The sequence below is a fragment of the Micromys minutus genome (genome assembly GCF_963924665.1).
Source record: "Micromys minutus genome assembly, chromosome: 19".
Lineage (NCBI taxonomy): Eukaryota > Metazoa > Chordata > Mammalia > Rodentia > Muridae > Micromys > Micromys minutus.
The window spans coordinates 29236321-29256920 of NC_137954.1; positions in this window are offsets into that span (position 1 = coordinate 29236321).

Genomic DNA, 20600 nt, shown 5'->3' on the forward strand with positions numbered 1-20600 from the left:
GGCCTGCATTCAGAGGACTGAGGCAGGAGGACTGAAAGGCCTGTGTTAAGGAGTTCAAAGCCAACCTGAGCAACTAAGTGAAAGTCTGTAAAATGAAAAATGAAAAGTAAACATGAGTCACCACTACTCCTAAGTAGTAGAGGATTTGCTATGCAAGGCACAGGGGGTCTATGTGGCAGTTTCTGGAGTTTACACTAAAAACATTCAAACTCCTGGCATCTACTAGACAAAAAAAGTAAGAGTAAGCTCATAAACAATTACTCCAGATCAGGAATAGGCATGTTTATTGTAACAAAATATTATTAAACACAGATGAAGAGTTAGGGTTAATTTTAATTTTTTATTATATATCGATGAACTAATTAAATTACTTTGGCCCCTGGTCCAGTGTATAGTGGACCCCAAGTATCATGGCCTCTCAGCTCCAGTAATAACCAACAGAGTTTTTACCAGTCTACGGCTTGTATTTACTTCCCTATTCCATTCCCAAAATAAAGTCAAATGAGTTCCACAAGATAATGTGAACTTCCCGATGGCCTTTTGGCCTGGGATGAACCTTCATTAGCTACCCCCACCATGTGTCCAGTATTCTTTCTCCCTGCGGTCTTTTCTCTCATGCTTATCGTTTTAGGGTCTATAAACTCTCCCCCAATTCCTGGATCTCCTCAGAGGCCCAGGCCAACCTCTAAAAGATCACTGTTCTGCCTTCTGGAGCTCAACAAAGAAGAGCTCAGTCTCTTTTCTTTCTTCTTTTAGAGTGATTTGCTTCCTGCCTTTACAGCCTCTGTGACACATCTGTACCTCCCTAGCCCCTTTAGCCCTCTGTCCTGTTCACCTTTTATGTTAAATTCTGTCTGCTAGAACGCTGAACATCTGTGTGGTGGCCCCATCTTGACCGACAATGAGGTAGAATTCTCTCAGCCTCTGGCTCACCTGTAGTTTTGTTATCTAAGGCATGAGAAGTATTTGCCATTTCCTGCTCACCCAAGTCTGTGCAGCCACAATGTCATGAAAGCTGAGGGCTCATGTGTTGTTCTTCAGAATTCAGCAAAATCAAGAGTTCTGCCATTATATTGTGACAGAAAGCAGATGACACAGCCCTGAGCCTACACCTTGAAGGTATGCTCTTGGGCCCCTAAGGCAAAAAGCAAACTGCCTCTGGCTGTCCTTGCAGATTAGAATAGCAACAGCTGCTTTTGTGAGGCTGGCTACTTTATGCTAAGTGCTGAGAACTTGGGTAGCCAGAACCACATCTGGATAGGGGTTAATATAGTAGTCTTTATCTGATTACTCCTTTGATAATTCACAAGCAGGCTCTACCTGGACTTTTTTTTACCTCTCTACGAGGCCAATGGGCAAGATAGGTGTGGACTCCAAATTTCACTGTGATCTAAATCTTCTAAAAATTTGCTTTTAGAATTAGCTTGAATATAGTATTAAAATTATAACTCAAGCCTTTCTGGAGTGGGATTGACAGATAATGAAAAGTTCTTTTCCTGTAGTTGGCTTTGTTTTGTTTTGTTTCAATTTCGAACTCTATCCGATAAACTTTTGCTTGGTTTTCAGTTTGAATCAATCTCATTTTTAAATCCTTTTATACTTGAGTCTTTTCCACTTGATAGCTACTCAATAATTCTCCTTCTTAGGTATTTCCCAAAGCCAACTCCAAGTACCGGTGATTTAAGTGAGGATGATGATATTGTGGGAATTAATTGCATTTGCGTTACAACTCTGGCTGGAGAGATGGCTGGGTGGCTCAGAGCACTTCCTCCGCTCTCAGAGATGCCGAGTTTAGTTCCCAGCACCCACGCCAGACAGACCACAACTTCCTGTGACGTAAGCTCTAGTGGATCCAATGGCCTCTTTTGGTCTCCAAGGATGCCAATACGCATGGGACATACGCTCACATATACATCTAAATCAAAATAAGTCCTAAATGTTTTCAGGAGATACAAAGCAGCTATAATAGAGCAGTGAAAGAATTCAATAAATAGTAGCCATATTGATAATAACTGACAAAACATAGCTTCCACTAGCCTCTACTGAGTGGCGCTGTAAGCCAGACAGCGTGCTAATGACAGCAGTCATTACCAAGCAGTAAAATATAGCCCCTCCTCTCACCAGGTAGAGGTAACTAATGCGAGCGAGGTCCTAGTTTCAACTCCTTTAATTCCACGCACTCCCAGCCATGTACCAGGAGAATGGCAAGAGTGGGTAGTTATGGATGATGTATGAGTTCATTAGTTAACTCGTTCCTGCAGCGATTTCAGACTTTCCTACCCAGAAAACCACAGCGCAGATTACATCGTAACTCCGGGATCCCCATCTCTTCCTAAAACTGGACAAAAAAGCTTTAGACTTTTCCTGGGCAACCTAATCTTGCTTTTAATATTTGTCCAGCGGAGCAGGGACCGACTTCCGGTTTGACGCGGATGGTAATGTCACTCTCACATGATCTCATTACAGTCCAGAGGCTATTACCTTTGCTCATTGAAGTTTCAACTTCCAATTTATAAAAGGCAGGGGAAATAAAAGGAAGAAGGGGGGAAATAAAAAGCGAATAAGGAAAAGCACAAATCAAATCCCCCCCTAAACATGCTCTGCTGCGCAAGCGCAGGTAGAGGCACTTTGAGACTTTAAATCAAGATTTTTTTGTTAAGAAGCTGGTCCTTGCTCTGGTCTTCTGAATACAATGAGATCAAAGAAGCCAAATTAAACAGGATGGGCTGAAATGCGAGCTAGATAAGGAAGAATGAGATAAACGTCTGACCGAGGCTCCTATAAATTGCCTGGAGCTCTTGAAACTATATTTAGCCTTTCAAATTCAAGTTCACACCATAAACGCAGAAACTGCAAGGAGCCGGATATAACCTGTGAGCAGGCTGCTGGGGTACTAAGTCACATATCAACGTCAGTCCAGCTCACTTCTCTGCGTCAGTCCCTCTCCAGGGACAATTTTAAATCCTTTAAGAACAGACAGCCAGCTAACTAAATGTAAACATTTTGATTTACATAAAATAGAGCCTTATAAACAGAACAAATGAGCATATATTTATCTTATTCTCCACTTGGGAGTTTTTCTCTGTGTTTCCATCATTAGCGGGGGTTGGGGTGGGGGGGTGTCCATTCCAGAATGGACCAACTCTCCTGAATATGTGCTCACACCTTCAGAAACTGTCTAGTCACCTTGTACTAATCTGTGGGAATAAAACGATGCTCAAGACAAAGCCTCTGACTTAAAGTCTAGCCTGCACTATTGTGATGCTATGGTGTGCTTACAGACAGGACCCTAACATGGCGGTCCTCTGAGAGGCCCAACAAACAGCTGACTAATGAATGGTAAGATATCCGCACACTTCTGATTGGTTCATACCTCAAGGGAAAGAGAGTTGCCTTATAGGGACTTTTTCCTTATCTGTTGTAAGCTCCCAGCCAGATGTCAAGACAGTTACTGATTGGCTCTGCCATTTCTGCATTTTTTTCCCAAGAAGCCTGGGTTGTCCTTCTGGGAAATTGAAGCTTAAGGCCAACATGGCTGTTTGTTATAAAATGGAGTGAGTTAGGTCCTCTCAGTTCCTTAGGATTGCATGGGCTTAGCCCAAGTAGCTAGAAGCTCTGTCCTAACATACTTTCCAGTCTCAGCCCCATGTCCCCAGAGCAGTCCTGTGCAGGGCCATCCACTGGGTGTTGGCTGTTTCTGAATGCCACAGCTGTGTTCTTCTGTCCTCCTTCCCACATTCCAGCTTCCAGCCTAAGTACATTCTTGGCTAGACCAGGACTGTGCACATGTCCGTTTTTGCAAACATCATGAGCCAAGAATCCAGCCTTTTCCTTGGCTGCTTCTTTGGCAAGCTCCCCAACCCATTTGTCATGAACATCAGTCTCCTGGAGCCATTTGCTTCTCTGTCGCATAGACACCTCAGAAAAGGGTTTGCTGTCAATGTATCAGTTCAGTCACTTGAGAGCCAGTAAATGAGTGTATGTGTTTGGCTGACGCTTACTGGACACTTTCCATTTCTTATGTGGTGAACCAAGCTCATATGGGATTTTCTTATTTCAACTACCAGAAAAATATAACAGAAAAGAGATTTATTAATTACAAAAACCAATAAACTTTGAAATTGGCAAAACCCAAAGTCCTACACAGAATTCAGAGTTGGGAATTGTATCTTGGGCTTTGGCATGACAATGAGAAATCCCAGTTTAATTCCAATGCTGAACTAGGAATCAAGGTGTACGCACCAGTTACAACTTAATCATTTTCTCTCAGAAAGTCACTCACTGGGTTTGGGTGGGGGTTAGGTTGGTTGTGTGTGTGTGTGTGTGTGTGTGTGTGTGTGTGTGTGTGTGTGTGTGATTTTAAAATAAAGACATTGGAGTAGAGGCTTAGAAAATGAATATGTGTGTAAAGTACTTGAAGGCATGAAGACCTGAGTTCAATATTCTAAGCCCATGTAATAAGGCCAGACATGGTGTCACACCTTACAGTCCCAACCCTAGAGAAATGGGAATAGAAGTATTCCAGGGTTCACTGGCTGCCTGCTTAGTGTCCCTGGCCAATGAAAGACCTTCTTTAAAAGGAAATAGACAAGGTCTCTAAGGATAACACCCAAGTCTATCCCCTAGTTTCCAAATACACACATGCACATGCACACACTAGTATACACATACACACATAAAAATTAAAGCATTTGATTACTGCATGGTCTTACTTAAAATCTTTTCAACTAAAATACTCCCCAGTCTTTGTGTTTGTTTTTTAAACTCAGTGCAGATGAAGGACTCGCCCTTTTCAGAAGTGTTTCCAATGAAAGGATTCAGACTCTACCAGCATGGTTATCCTTTGGGTTAGCCTTGGGTGTTTGCATTCCCTGTTTTCAGGTCCAGCTTTCATCTCTCATCTTTCAAAGTACTCTAATCTCCCTGAGGACAGTTCCCACTCAGCCATGCAGATGACAGGGTAAAAGGTCTCACCTTGGTACCGATGTGAGATTCTGAAACATCTCTATACACTAAGAGGCACCTTCATCTACTTTCTCCCTGCAATGGCAAAGGATGACTAAGTAACTGCTACCAGAGTCATTCACACTGAATCTGGGAACTTCATGACACAAGACCTTAGGAATGAAATCTTGCAATGCCTTGGCCGACCTGGCAGTTGTACTTCTGAGGCAGTGGGAACCAGCATTGTATAACTCTGAACAGGCAGCAGTTTGGTGATGGTTTGTAAATGCCCATCCCAGGTAGTGACACTGTTAGAAAGTGTGGCCCTGTTGGAGTAGGTGTGTCACTGGCTTTAAGAACCTCATCCTAAATTGCCTAGAAGCCATTCTTCCACTAGCAACCTTCAGATAAAGATATAGATCTCTAAGCTCTCTGACTGCACCATGCCGGCCTAGATGCCGCCATGTTCCCACCTCGATGATAATGGACTGAACCTCTGATCCTGTAAATCAGCCGCAAGTAAATATTGTCCTTTATAAGATTTGCCTTGGTCGTGGTGTCTGTTCACAGCAGTAAGACCCTAACTAAGACAAGCTCTAAACCCAGCATTCAATGTAGAGTGAATTCTGCAAACTTGATGATAGATGCTCTGGAGATGCCCTGGCTCCAGCTTTTCCAGGGTACCGTTCTTCATTCTCACCAATGTGCTAAATGCTCAGTCTGTCCGATGTTTGTTTTTTTCTTAATCTTCTTTTGCCCTCGTTTCCTTTTCCTGCCTTTCCTTTTTCTCTTTCCTTTCTTTCTGTTGTCCTCTTAAAATAGGTGATGACCAACAAAAGGTGCTAAAAGGCAAATAAGTTTATGGCCCTTAACTTCTTGTCCATTGAAAATATGTCACGCATCCTCACCTGCCTCCTTTCTTTGTATTGTCTCAACAGCTTTATCTTGAAATGCCCGGTGAGGCCACAAAGATAGGAGGTCCCTATCACTGACGAAATCTAAAAGTACTAGGATTCAAGATGGCCACAGAGATGACAAGCAAAATCAACAAGCAATTGTTACTTAAAAAAAAACTTTTACAAGCCTCTACTTAAAAATTACCAGACTTCAAGGTCATATAGCTGAAAGCTATGTTATTGGCTTCTTACTAGTGTTAATAACCACTCTAATATGCAGGTTGCTATAACTGTGCAAATAGATTCACAGAAACTTAAAGACCATATTTGCTGGAAGCACTGACCCTACTGTAAGTTTTATAGATGTCTGCTGGAAGACGTCAGTGACATCGAAGGCACAGTGTCTCGATCTTCATACAGTGTTTGTTCCTGCCATAACCTGAGCCCCTCTCTGCTCAGCACTGTATGTAAGATATGGCTACCCCTTAGAAGGTGTTTTTTTTCTAAGACATTTGGGAAATCGGTGAACACTTGGTGTGAGTTAACACAATTCCATTGTGTTAACAAGGTGAGCTTGGCCTATTGTCTGTTAGAGCTCATAATGATTCTGCTGTTGTAGTCCATGCTCTCTCAGCATGTCAAGTATCCAAAGTCCTTCGGTAATACCATCAGGCCCAGGCACAAGGCTAAGAAGATTATGGAAGAGGGTGCCAATGACAGGATAGGTTCAGCTTCTGTCGACACAAGTAGTGAAAGTCCTTTTACAGGATGGGCAATGCCAACAGCAGATGAAATGCATCAGTCTCTAGGACCAGCAACTCCCCATCAACCCACCAAATCCAAATCCAGAGTACTTGCACATTAAGAAAGGCATCTCTCGAAACTAGGCCCATGGTCAACAACTAATTACCAAACTTACAATCAACTAAAAGCCTACTGCCTGCCTTGTTGAGCACATAATCCCCCCCCATCTCTCCTTCTCTCCCTCCATTTCTCTCTCTTTGTATTAAATTTGTGACTTGAAATCAATAAGCCTATATAGTAACTACTCTGGCTTGTATTACATGCCAAATATTCCTGGAGTCAGAAAATATTTTTTTCACTTATTCATCTGAACACTAATCTCTGGAATTGCTCTCAAATTCAGTTTCCAATTCACCTGTGGAAACTTTTCTCATGAAATTAATACCACCTTTACTTGAAAGCCTTTCAGTCAAGTGAACCATCTACCATATTTGGCAGGCTTGGCTTCAGGAGACTTTCAAATACCTGAGTACTTGCCAGGGATCTGAGGTCAGAAGGGTTTGGAAGAATTTTTTTCTCTTAATGCCTGTGGGACCTTAGTCCAGTCAGTCAATTGCTGGGCCTCCATTTCCCTAGTGGTAACATAGGGATGGCGCTTATTAGCTTATAGAGTGAGGTCTCCGATACAGCAGGCATTTCAGAGTGGAAGCTCAGATTTCATCCAATCATGACACGGCTGTATAGTGTGGTGTTCCTGAGGTATGTTGGGGATTTAGTTTAATGCATGCACTATGGGTTCCCAAAACTACATGAGAATCCCACATGTGAGGAAATGAGGAACCCCCAGCTGATTCTGACTGGTAAATATCATTGCTGGTGGCTAATGGCTGGGCAAAGCGACAGAGGCAGGACTTTAGGATTCATGGGCAAGAGTACTGAGGAGAAGGCAGGATCGCCATGCCTAAAAGAATAAGATCTGGGCTTGAGAGCTGCAGGAAGAGAGACATACCAAGCATGTAAGAGATGGGGAAGAGCGACCCCAGCGTGTCCTCCTAATTGGGTCTAGGATAGCAAAGATGGAATACAGATTTTAATAAGTAATAATTCGGGAGTATCAGAGGGGGGTGTTAGCAAAGTGGAAGTTTGGGAGTGGCCCAGCCATTGAGCTGATTAAGGCATATTAAATATGTGTGTGTGTGTGTGTGTGTGTGTGTGTGTGACTTTCATCAAGAATCAAGAGCATTGGGGCAGGTATTGAGGAACTCAAAACACCAATGATGGGGAGATTAGAGCGGATTAATCAACTACTGCTATAGAGACATGTCTGAAAAAGAAATTCTGGCATACGGCTGCACAACAGCAGCAGCACCAGTAAGCACAGATCTTTCCAGTACAAGACCACCACTTCATATGGAATCATGTTTGGCACAAAGTGGCTGCTTAGTTCTCCTCTGTTCAACCTCATCCAAGATCTAGTGTCTTTTTTCTTCTCACCATGCCTCATCATCCAGAAAGAGGTGAAGAGAACAATGACTTTATACTCATTTCTGCAGAACTAACTTTGACCTGAACTGTCCTGTCCTAAGCTCGTTGCTTTGTTAAAACTTCAGCGAGTCTTGTCAGGCAGTATGATTCATCCCCAGTGAGATCCTACTATAGGCGACATGCCTGAATAAGCAAAGAGATGAATGGATGGATGAATGAATGAATAAGTGAGTGAATAAATGAATGGTCTCTCCATCTTCCTTGGGCTTTCTACTCTGATTGTCTGAATATAGTACCACTTAGCCTTTAACTTATGGCAATTCTATCCAGCTATAATTCTAGTTAAGTTTAATTTCTCTGTTTAATTTCGATAATCTCATCTCCTATAATCATGAACTTGATTAACTTTTTGAAGCTGTTTTAAGAACTCCATTTTGCATATTGCCAGGTGTGCCACCAATAAAAAAGGAAAGGGGTAGGTTCAGCACTGTAATGACAGGGAGGTTTGTTCCCTGCACATGATTTCTAGAGGTTTTGTCCTTCTATTATTAGAGAAAAATAAGGAAGAGAAAGAAACAAAAAGGGAAAAGAGGAGGAGAGAGCAGAGGAGGAATTGGGTTGCATTAATACAAACCAAACCTTGTCTGAAAACCATAGATCTTCTAACTTGAAGAAAAAGACTTCCTGGAGAATTTTCATGCTTCCCCTTCAGTTTAAGAAAAGGATCCAAAATTGTAGATGTAAACCAATTCAGCATAATAAATATAAGTTTGTAACAACTATAGATTTACTCATTTATTCATGCATGCATTAAAAAAAATCTGCCTCTAGTCTGCAACCCCATGGGAAGAACAAAATTATCAACTAACCAACCACCACAGTTCCCAGGGACTAAAACACTAACCAATGAGTTCACATGGACAGACCCATGGCTCCAGGTGCATATACAGCAAAGACAGCATTCTCTGGCATCGATGGGAGGAGAGGCCTTTGGTCCAGCAAAGGCTTATTTTCCCAGTGTAGGCACTGAGGTGGGAGAGGGTGGTTGGGAGAAGGAGCAGCTTCACGGAGGCAATGGAGAGTGGAAGGGGGGATGGGATTGGGGGAAAGGGGATAACATCTGAAATATAAATACAGAGAATATCCAATGTAAGGGTAGCTAGCCTGACTTCAACAACATGTAAGGTATGCTTCTATAAAACATGTGACACGCTGCTAACGTGTGCAGCTTTTATGTTGCTGAGTACGTTCGAACTGGTGAATCTACGGAGTAAGGAAGTGAGTAGTTCATTCCACATCTACGCCAGGCATTTGGAGTTTGAACATGTCTGTGAGTCTGAGTGTCTGTAAGGCGTCAGGGAAGGGTGAGACACCGACTGAGATCCACAGGACTTTACCACAGTCTCCCCTGGGCATCACTTTATTGGTGGAGAAACAGCCTCTTGCATGACAAAGAGCACACAGCCAGTTGTCCTCCTAGATGGTTAGCTCGCTCTCACTTGTTAAATGATTATTACAGTGCTAGGAAGCTCACCCTTCGTCATGGCATCCTAAGGATTTCCCTCATCTGAGATCCTTCCCCTTAGGCAAAATCACAAGTCAGAGATTAACTGCACAAGGATGTAGAGAGTAGGAATTTCTTCCTCCTCCACTTTTGCACCCCATTCGTCTCTTTCCTCGTTTATTTGCCCTTTAAAAATGCACGAGTACTCTTACCTTCCAAGATAGCCATATAAAAACACCCCACAGGTTAGACTGGGCACTCGGGCCACAGTGGCTGGCCTGAGTTAAACTGTCAGCATCCCTGGCTAGCAGCCATGATCATTTTAATGTTTTCACATATACCAGCATGCTCTTCTTCAGCAGCACATGCTGTTTACCTGCCACCCCATAATAACTATTAGCTCTTGTTTTTACCTAATTGCTCTTTTAATTTTGTTAATGGCATGCATACATATATGCATATGTATATACACACAGATATGTGTTACTGTCAGTCAGGCATACGTTACATTCACATAATCTTGAAAACATGGAGGTAACTTTGGGTCAACACACACACACACACACACACACACACACACACACACACAACCTGAAGTATACTAATTCAAATGTTGGCTGATAGTCTTTATCTCAGCCCAGTCGTTTCTAGCTCCCCACATGGTCCCTGTGTGTTCGAAGCTATTGCACTCAAATTTCAGAGCATCTTCCCAGACTCTCCCATAAATCCTTCTCCTCTTGGTCTCCCTAGTTATTTGCATTCATATACCATAGTGCTGAACAATAGTGTCTGACTATGGTTGGGTGAGGGAGCACCCAAGGCAACCTTGAGTCTCTGGAATTCACAAAGGAGCTCAGAAGACACTGAAGCTGTGGGAGTGAGCGCCAAACACTGCAACGGAAGGGTAGAGCTCAGAATCAGTAAAGGGCACCAGAGTGGAGGGCGGAGTCCTGGAGAAACCAGTCCCAGGGTTCTAAACATCACTGTTCTGTCAACAGCATCCTATGATGGTGCGTCTAATACACCAACGATGACACACTAACCCGAATGTTCTATTGCCTTTGACTCTAAAACTCAATCATGAAACAGTGTCCTGCAGGAGCTCACAACGACTGGTCAGCACTCACACCTCCTTCACAAGTGTCACTCTAAATTGTTGTTTTCCAGGAACAAACAAGACGACGAAATGGAGGATCAAGTAAACGGAATTTTTACATTTACTGATATGAAACTTTATCTCTTTTACTATTGTCCATATTTCCTCAATTGCTCAACTGCTATAAATGTGAAACAGGGAAAACAAAGAAAAAGACCACACCTTTCTTGTCCCTTATGAACGATGGCTTAGCTCCATCTAGTGTAATCAGGAAGTCCCATCATTCCCATGGCAACCACCACGCTGAGCTACACTCAAGCTTCCTGTTTACAAACGTGCTTCCCCAGGCTTTGCAGGCTTCTCACTTGCATTTGTACAGATCACACAGGGGGTCCAAAGAGAAAGCCAACACTTTGGTGTAACAGAAAGCCCAAGGAAGACTGGTGAGGAAGAGCAATTACACACCACCACTGCCCACTCTGTGAAGCAGAAAACAATAATACAAAACGAGGCCCCATTTTAAACCAACGCTATCCCTGTAACAATTGTGTTAAACTCGTAATCTATGGAAAAAGCTAAAAACACAGAAAGTGCTTTGATAGATGTGTGTTGTGGATTTTTAAGAGTTTATTCTTCCACATATAACCAGACAGCATCAGGGTCTCAACCATCTTGAGAACAAACGTTAACAATGGGTTTGCCACCAGCATGAATGGATTTCTATAAACAGCACTGAATTAAAGCTGACCTGAAAATGTGAGATTCTAGAGTCAATATGCTTCCTTTTGTTCACAAGATAAACAAATAAATAAAATAAAAATCCTTAAGGTTCACTTTTAGTTTTGATCACGTCACAAAATAAACAAATAAAATAAAAATTAAAGGTCTTAAGGTGTCACCATTGTGTTCCATGTAGTTTTGATCACTTCATCATGGGGCACTCAACATTCCCCTGTCACTCAGTGCTCGCTTATTAACCCTTACTGTGCCAGGACCTGCCAGAGGTAGTACAGTTCTTTTGCAATAGGCAAGGGGGGGAGACAGAGAGACATGAGAGAGACAGAGACAGACAGAGAGAGAGAGAGAGAGAGAGAGAGAGAGAGAGAGAGATAGACAGACAGACAGAAAGAGAGAGAGACAAAGAGAGAGAAAGGAGAGATCCTGTACAACAGAGGCAAAGCATCTCCTGAAGTTGTGAGATCCTATCAGGCTTTGGAAATACAATACTGTTTTACTGTTTCAAAGCTAAGATTAAAAGATAATGTGAAGCCTCTTGACCAAAACTGAACAAGACCTTGTTTGCTGTCTTCACAATCATGCTGTGCTTCTTTAAAGATGGCCAAGCCTGCGGCCAGGCAGTGGTAGTGCATGCCCTTAACCCCAGCACTTGGTAGGCAGAGGCAAACAGATCTTAGTGCTCAAGGGCAACCTAGTCTACAAAGTGAGTATCAGGACATCCAGGGCTACACAGAGAAACCTGTCTCAAAAAATAAATAAGTAAAAATAAAAACTAAAAAAGTTCAAACCTGAGAGTGCTAAGGAAAACTTACTTGCTATTCACAGACCATTTGTCAAAGATCACTCTTCATTTCTCATCCCCTTTCTTCTATACTGATACACACACACAATCAAAACCATCTTGATCACGGTGCATGCTCTGTCTTGTCAACAATACATAAGATAAACAGTAAAGCCAAAGCCATTAAAGGAGACATATAGTTAAAAGGACTTTTAGAAGGAGCAGCAAGAACAGACCGAGGAGATTAATGAAGACAGTGGCATTTAAGTTGTTTATTTAAGAATCTGGATATAGAAGGGCTGGCAAGATGTCTCCGTGTAGAAGGGTGCTTGCTGATAAACCTCATAACCTAGTTTTGATACCAGGAATGCAAATGGTAGAAAGAACCAACTCCCACAAGTTGTTCTCTGATCTTCACACATGTCCTGTGGCATCTATAAGAGGACACACAGAAATAAATAATGTGTGTGTGTGTGTGTAAAAGAGGAATATATACCCCAGGCAGAGGAGGGAAAGATTGTGTGTGTGTGTGTGTGTGTGTGTGTGTGTGTGTGTAAAAGAGGAATACATACCCCAGGCAGAGGAGGAAAAGATTATGTGTGTGTGTGTGTGTGTGTGTGTGTGTGTGTGTTTGTATGTGAGGAAAAGTGGAATACATACCCCAGGCAGAGGAGGGAAAGATTGTGTGTGTGTGTGTGTGTGTATGTGTGTGTATGTGTGTGTGTGTATGTGTGTGTGTATGTGTGTGTGTGTGTGTGTGTGTGTGTGTGTGTGAGGAAAAGTGGAATACATACCCCAGGCAGAGGAGGGAAAGATTTAGAACCCATGTGACTAGAAGTAGTCAGACCGAGGACACTGCAGGAAGGCAGAGGTCCCGGGCTGTGCACGCAAACTGTGGACACAGGCAGGCACAGCACTGGGAACACAGGACACAGCCCCATGGTCTCTCAGTTCCACCATCTCAAAATTGCCAATCGTTACCATTTTCCAAACGTCATAAAGTTACATCTAATTTTTATGAGAAACAACACAATCTTTACATAATCATAAACAAACAAAGAACACTGTACGCAGGCTCAGGGTGTCCCTAGAATGCAAATTTTATCTCAATAAGACATTCGTAGTATACAAATGACACCATAATTCTGTTTTTGCTAATACACAATGCTATCTTTATCTTAGAAGCTGTCTTGGTTCTGTCTGGATTGCTGCTGCCAAAATCCTGACAGAAACAACTTGATACAGGAAAGAACTTGGCTCATGGTTTCAGTCCATCACGACAGGAAAAGACCAGCAGCTTGTGAGGATCACCTTGACTGGGACGTGTTATAAGGATCCTCATGGACATGATCTGCTATGCAGAGAGAACAGGACCAGAAGCAAGCAGTAGGTTATAACCTTTAGAGGCCAACTCCTAAGTTCCTGTGTTACCCCCAGTTCACGGGAGCCCCAGAAGACCACCAGAAATTATGGCCCCGGTGTAATATACAAAGAAAGTTTTTATTATGCAAGCCCCAACCTGGTTCGCTGTCCTCGCTGCGCAGGTTAGGAGAGCGAGCCTCAAGTTGAGGGGTTTGAGGTATTTATAGGAAGATACATAGACTGGTCCTCTGGACCCCTGGCGTTACATGATTGGGTAGGGGAAAGGAAGTGGGGTCCTTCAAACCCGATAGCGTTTGTTCAGTCAGGGAGGCAGAATTGTGCAGCTGGATAAATACCTTTCTGACCTGGGAAGAAAGAACTTATTGGAGCTATCGGAGACCAACGTGTTTTTAAAACGCAATCACAGCTGTCTGGAATACAATTAATTGTCTCTTTCCCATGGCTCAAGAGTGGGCTTTATCACACAACGATACCAACTCTTGCCTCCTTCAAAGGTCGGCGCCATCTGTACCTGGAGAGTGACGAAAGGATCACAATATCCTGGCACCAGATTGGGCTCTCTTTGGCCGAAAGCATTGCTCTGGCTCTGCTCAGGGGCCACAAAGTGCTGGATTTGATGCACAGACTTGGGGGGCAGGTTTCCTGTGTTTCTTCACCTGCAGCTAGGCCCTACCTCTTCAAGAATCCAGGGTCCCAAACAGTGCGGATCATTTTACATTCCAACCTTAACCGTGACTGCCTCTGCAATCATGAGATAAACAGTTGGGTGTGTTCACTGTAACAGGTCTTACAATGTCTATGTCCTAAGAAGGCGCTTGACATCCCAGTCCTGATAACTCTGCTGGTAACAGCATTCGTGCGTTTAGGGCAGGCTTAGAGTCAAAGTAGCTGGAGTTCAGAGAGTTCAATGGCTTCAGATAGTTGAAGTCGCCTCTTGAGTCCCTTTCTATTGCTTAAGATAGATCAATTGACCGGCTTTTCTGACAACATAGTTTTAAGCTCTTGACATGGCTCTGCTTTCTCTATATCATGGACTCTTTTGTTTTTGTTTTTAAGATTTATTTATTATATAAATACTCTGTAGCTGTCTTCAAAGAGGACGTCAGTTGTGAGACACCATGTGGTTGCTGGGATTTGAACTCAGGACCTCTGAAAGAGCAGTCATTGCTGTAAACCACTAAGTCATCTCTCTAGCCCCCAGTCATGGACCATTTTTCCTTCAGCTATAACAGGGGGAAACTGAATACAAAAGGCCTCATATCAGAGTTTTAGGACCAGGCCAGCACCGGGAACATTACTTTGACCTACATTCTTTTGGTCATTGTTATACCCACAAATAAGAGCATCAGGAAGTGATCTTGCACATGAGCACCAGTCTCTCCATCATTTTCAAGCTTTGCTGTTAGCATCCAATACTGACTCCTCAGCTCAAAACCAAATGTGAAGTTTTCAGCCATGGTTAGCTCTAAACAAAGCTAAACCGACACCTTAGCTAAGTGTGGTAAGCAGTCAGACTGTTATTTCAGACTCTCTTCCGGTCCCAGGAAAAACACATTTCCTTCCCAAACCATTGCAAACTTCCACCTGCAGAATTCAGAACACAAGAACAAGGCAGCGCACTTCGTGCCTGTATTCCAGGAGTGGCTTCTCTGCTCCTGTACCGATGCCAGTCATTCAGAGGCCACTCAATATACTTGACCGGGATCAGTCAAAAGAATGGAAATCATGCTCGGAAAGCCATTAGCTTGTATTGCACACCCGGAAAAACAGACTTACCAAATACCTTCTTATGGTAATGTCTTTGATCAAAAGGAGGGTTAATTAAACAAATGGTTAGCACCTGGCAACCCCATCAAAGCCTGAATACTCCTGTTCTCATTTCCTTTCCTCTGGTGCATAATGAGTACTTAGTCTGGCTCACCTTGTCATCCCATCACACTCCCATAATCCACCTCTCTAAAGAGCAAGTACGTGCGTCCCCGTCAGTGACAGGACTAACTCTACTCTATAGAGAACTTCTACATTCATACAAACAGGGCTCAGAATCTTACTGATCACACAGCCTAGCCTGGGTGCTATAGCTTACTTGCTTTCAGAGATGGGTTTTGGGGAACCATTTGTGTATCCACAGAGTTAAAAATTTAAGCTTTATTTCCTATTGTATGAAAATTCATAAAACTTAAAATTATATTTAATGGTGTTTGGATGGTGTCCTCAGAAATATTCTTACCATCTGCACTTATACATTCTGACTCAGTGAGAAGAAGGCTAGGCTGACTCCAGGACAGGCTTCAAATGGGCAGTTTAGGATATTAGGCCTAAGAACTGGACAAGTCCAGGCAAGTCAGCTATTAGAAAAAAATCCCAGGCTTCTGGCAGCTCGTCAGAAACTGCCCTGCCCTCAGAAGCTGCCTGGCCACCTGACTTGAGGCAAAAACAATAGGTCAGCAAGAATTTTCAGACCTCCCCAGCAACAGTTTCCAGACCTCAACGTCCAACCCCCAAGATCAGGTAATGGAATGTCCCTAGAGATGGAGGAAGATAATAGGTCACCTATCCTGGAATCCCCTAGTGTGCTTTAAATCAGGCCTGCTAGTTCACGTGGTTGTCTCTCTATCTTGGTAATGGGAGACCCCAGCATGCTGGGCTTCTGCCGAATAAAACACTCTTTGCATTCAAATACTATTTGAGTCTGGGTGTCACTCCTAGGAGAGTCATGGATTCTTACAACAGAATTTTAAATACATACTTGAGGAATACAGTGTCTCATTTCTATTGCTGTAATAAAACACAATGACTAAAAGCAATTTAGGGAGAAAACAGCATAGTCAGGGCAGAAGTTCAAGGCAGGAACCTAGAAGCAGGAACTGGAGCAGGGACCATAGAGAGACACTGCCTACTGACTTACTCATACCACCAAAGGACACCTGCCCAAGGTAGCACCGCCCTTAGTGGGCTGGGCCTTCCTTTAGCAATTGAAAAGTAAGAAAAGCTCTCATAGACTTTACTTACAGATGATCTGATAGAGGCATTTTCTCAGCTCAAGTTCCTCTTCATAGATTGTGTCATAGCTTGTGTAAAGCTGACAAGACACCAACCAGGACAATGGATGATGAGGACTAAGTGTCTCGCAGGAAGCATCCCCTGAAGTCACCAACTAACCAGGTCTTTACTTTATGATTTATTGTGCTTTGGTTTGCTGCATGAGTAAAAGATTTCTGCTTCCTTCAAACTATGCTTTTATTACTTCAGTAATTTTTTCAATTAATAATCTAAAATTGTTTTCTTTGTTGGTATTATTATTACCTGTGATTACTGCTCCAAGTTGAACATGCAACTGGTTTTAGTCCTTTTTTTCTCATTAATTTTCCTCAGCTTGTTCATTTTTCCATCATCTTGATCTCAGCCTTTAATCTTACAATTACTCAAAAATCAACTAAATGATACTGAGCATCGTTTCTTCAAAATGCCTATTTGTAATAATATAAAAATGTAATTTCATTAAGTCAATTCATTTCAAAAGATAAATTCTCCCAAAATGTATTTAATCCCACATAATTAAAACTAACATTTATAGTTTAAGACCTTTATGGAAGCTCATTTCCTTTAACCAAAATTAATATTTCAAGCATTCAAATTTAAGCTGCATTAATTGAAAATTTATCACACTTTCAATTCTCAGTTTATTTGATTCCACTCTAATGAATGCAAATGATCTAACTTTTGCTTTAATTTTTTCCTTTTAAATAATTTATTATTTGATGATTTTGGTGTATTTATCATATTCTATCTCATGCCCCAGCTCCTCCCAGATCTTTCCTCCTCTCTACTCATCCGATTTTATGTTCTTTCCCTCTCTTAAAAAAATAAAGGAAGAAAAGAAAAAGAAAAAAATAAAAACCCCACTGAAAAATGTGGATTCTGATTTGTTCTGGACAACTATTCCTAAGCATGGGTCTGCCCTGGGCTGTGGCTGATATATCCAATGTCACTGCCTTGAAGAACACGATGGAGTCATAAATATTTGTCAAATTAATTGACTTCTTACTTAAGAAAGACAGATGCTCCCAGAACATTTAAAAATTATCTAGTAATGTTACAAAACACACTAGAAAGAAAATCAGTAAATGGACACCTAGAACTGATGTCAGGGTGGGAATAGCATATGCTATAGACAGACACCCCAGATCCAAGAGGACCCCAATTCTCTGTGAATTCATTCCTAGAGAACTTACGAAAAGTCCTGCTGCATACCAAATAGTTTATCAAAACCTGACTCTCAGGTAGGTGTCCTATTTTAGGCTTATAATCTCAACAGTTTGGCAGCAGCAGCAGGAGGGTCACAAGCTGGAAGCCACCTTGGACTACACAGTGAGATCCTGTGTCAGAAAAAAAAAAAAACGAGAGTGAATATGCTGGCTAGTTTCTTGTCATGGAGACAGAAATTTGAATCACCTTGGGAGAGGGGATCTCAGTTGAGAAATTGCATGAGAATGACCTGGCAACCAATCTGCGGGGCGCTGACTGATGACTGTCGTGGGTGGTGTCACCCTGGACAGGCAGTCGAGACTTAAAGAAGCAAGAATAGCAAGCACTGGGAGCAGCTAGTGAGCAGCATCTGGTATGGTCCCTGTTTTAGCTCCTGCCTCCAGTTTCCTGCCGTGAGTTCCTGCCATGAGTCTTCATGGTGAACGACATCATACGCTGAAATAAACCCTTTCTTCCCCAAAGTGCTTTTGGTCATGGTGTATCATCACAGCAATAGGAAGCTAATTAAGTCAGAGAGTGGGGAGGAGAGGAAAAGAGGGGGAAGGAAGGAGATAGGAGAAGGCACTGAGTGAGGGAGGGGAGGGAAGAAGGGAAATAGGAAAGGTGTTAGAAGGGAGAAAAGAATGCGAAGGGAGGAGGAGAGAGTGAATGGGGAAAGGGAGAAAGAGGCCACTTTAATAAAACCCTAGATGTTATTAGATGCTTCTGGTTTTAACTGTGACAAAACAGATTGCTGTTGTTCAATATGAAGGCACATTGTCTATGTGCCATTTTATCAAACCTTTGTAATAAGTCAAGAAAGGGTTGAAACAAAGTAATGGCCATCCATTCAGAAATTGTTGGAAGCTTGTCATTGGCTCCCGTTCCATACCCCAGAACATCTGAATGTATTGTATTAAAAACTGCAGGAACCACGTGGAGAAATACAACAGCATCTATCAATATGTTTATTGATGAAGCCTTGGAGAGGTGAAATTCAATGCCATTCATCAGTGATATTTTATAGGATTGGTAACAAGCATCTCGGAAAAATTTTCAGGTTTTAAAGCATGGCGTATTTGCTGAAAGCTCTACTACTATGTTAAGAGACATCAGGATGAGACGATTCCCTCGCTTTATCATTTCAAATATTTACATTTGTTAATGAAAATTGTGAAAGACTGATTGCTTTCTCAGCACCTGGTAAAGAAATCCAGTTTTCACACTGGGAGGGGATGGGATGGGTGGACCGTCAGGAAGGGGGACAAGGAAAGAGATACTGCTCCTAGGTGCTGCCACCTTGTGAGTAGCAAGAAATTCTAAAGGGATTTTACCAGAAACCAAGGTTGGAACTGCAAGAATCAAAAGGTTATTTTAAAAATATATATTACATACACAGCCATAAAAGCACACTCAAGTTCATCATTAACATATTTTTAGTCTTTTATTTGGATGTTTTATACAAATTCAGTATTATTTTTTTACCTTTCATTTGGTACTTTTTCTTAGAATCTTATAATAATAAAGAAAATATATGATTTTTCACTAAAGCTCAGGAGAGCTGTTCCCCAAATCCTCTGCATTTACTTCAGTGTATCATATAAATATGATCACTTTCTATGAATTCACCGACAGGAAGAATCCTTGTGCAAGCTAGAAAAGACCATTTAATGAAGCTCAAAAGATACTTTCCTCCAAAACAAATGGGAAAGAACTGGAAAACCTCTGAAGTTACAGAAAGTTCAGTTTTACAAAAATGTTTGAAAAACAAAGACTTTTTTAATCCTACTTCTTAAAAAAAGTTAATGCACAAAACTGGACTGCTCAAACAAAGATGTTCAGAAAGAACAAACGCCACCAAAATTATACTAATTTGAAGATAAACCAGCGATTAGAAGCTTAGTAATTAGCTTATTTGCACTCTGAATCATTGCTTTTAAATAAATGGTCATGCTAAGGAATGGTCAGTTTGTCTGTCTGTTCTTCTGCTCTGGTTTTGCCATTTTCCCATAAATATGCCTGATGAGATAGATGAACCAAAGACAACAGCCACATTCCCCAAGGGTCTGCTGTATGAGAGCTCTCTCAGAATACAAAATCAAGTACAGTATTGTCTTAGGAAATCCACAAGAGTTCTCAGCACTCAGATGCGAAGCACACCAAACCTCAACTCTAACACTGAGAACTCATATACAAAACCACAGACAGAGACACCATGAACAAATGCTCCAAGCAGCTTCCTACTTCATGTCAGATTGCTCAGTACCTGGATCTGCAGAACTTTTGTTTTGGAGCCAAGAAAGTGACATGGTCACAGTAATTATGGTCAGCAGAAAATGTTTTTTCTGGGTAAGAGGGGAAAAAAAAAAGAAAGAAAGAAATAGTCACCTACCATCAAGGGTACAGTGAAAATACATATGACCTAAAGAAGCCTTAAACATTCACCTCACATTAAAAATATTTCTTTAAGTCTCACAAAGAATGAGATATCTGAAAATAAAATATCTAAAAAAAAAAAATCACAAGGAGAAATTGGAGCATGAGATATAAAATAGTAGTAGAGATCACAATTATTGCTATGTAAATATTGCTGTAGCTCTTGCTTAGTATTATGGTAATAACAGGAGACGCTGTAACATTTCATCTCCAGATCTCTAAAAACCTTAATAAATAGTTTGTAGAAACCACAACCTTACTGAAATGTCCCTTATATTCAATTGAAAACAAAGTAAAAACCTTGATCTAGCACCTTCTAAGTCATCAAAATCTTTTATGAACTTT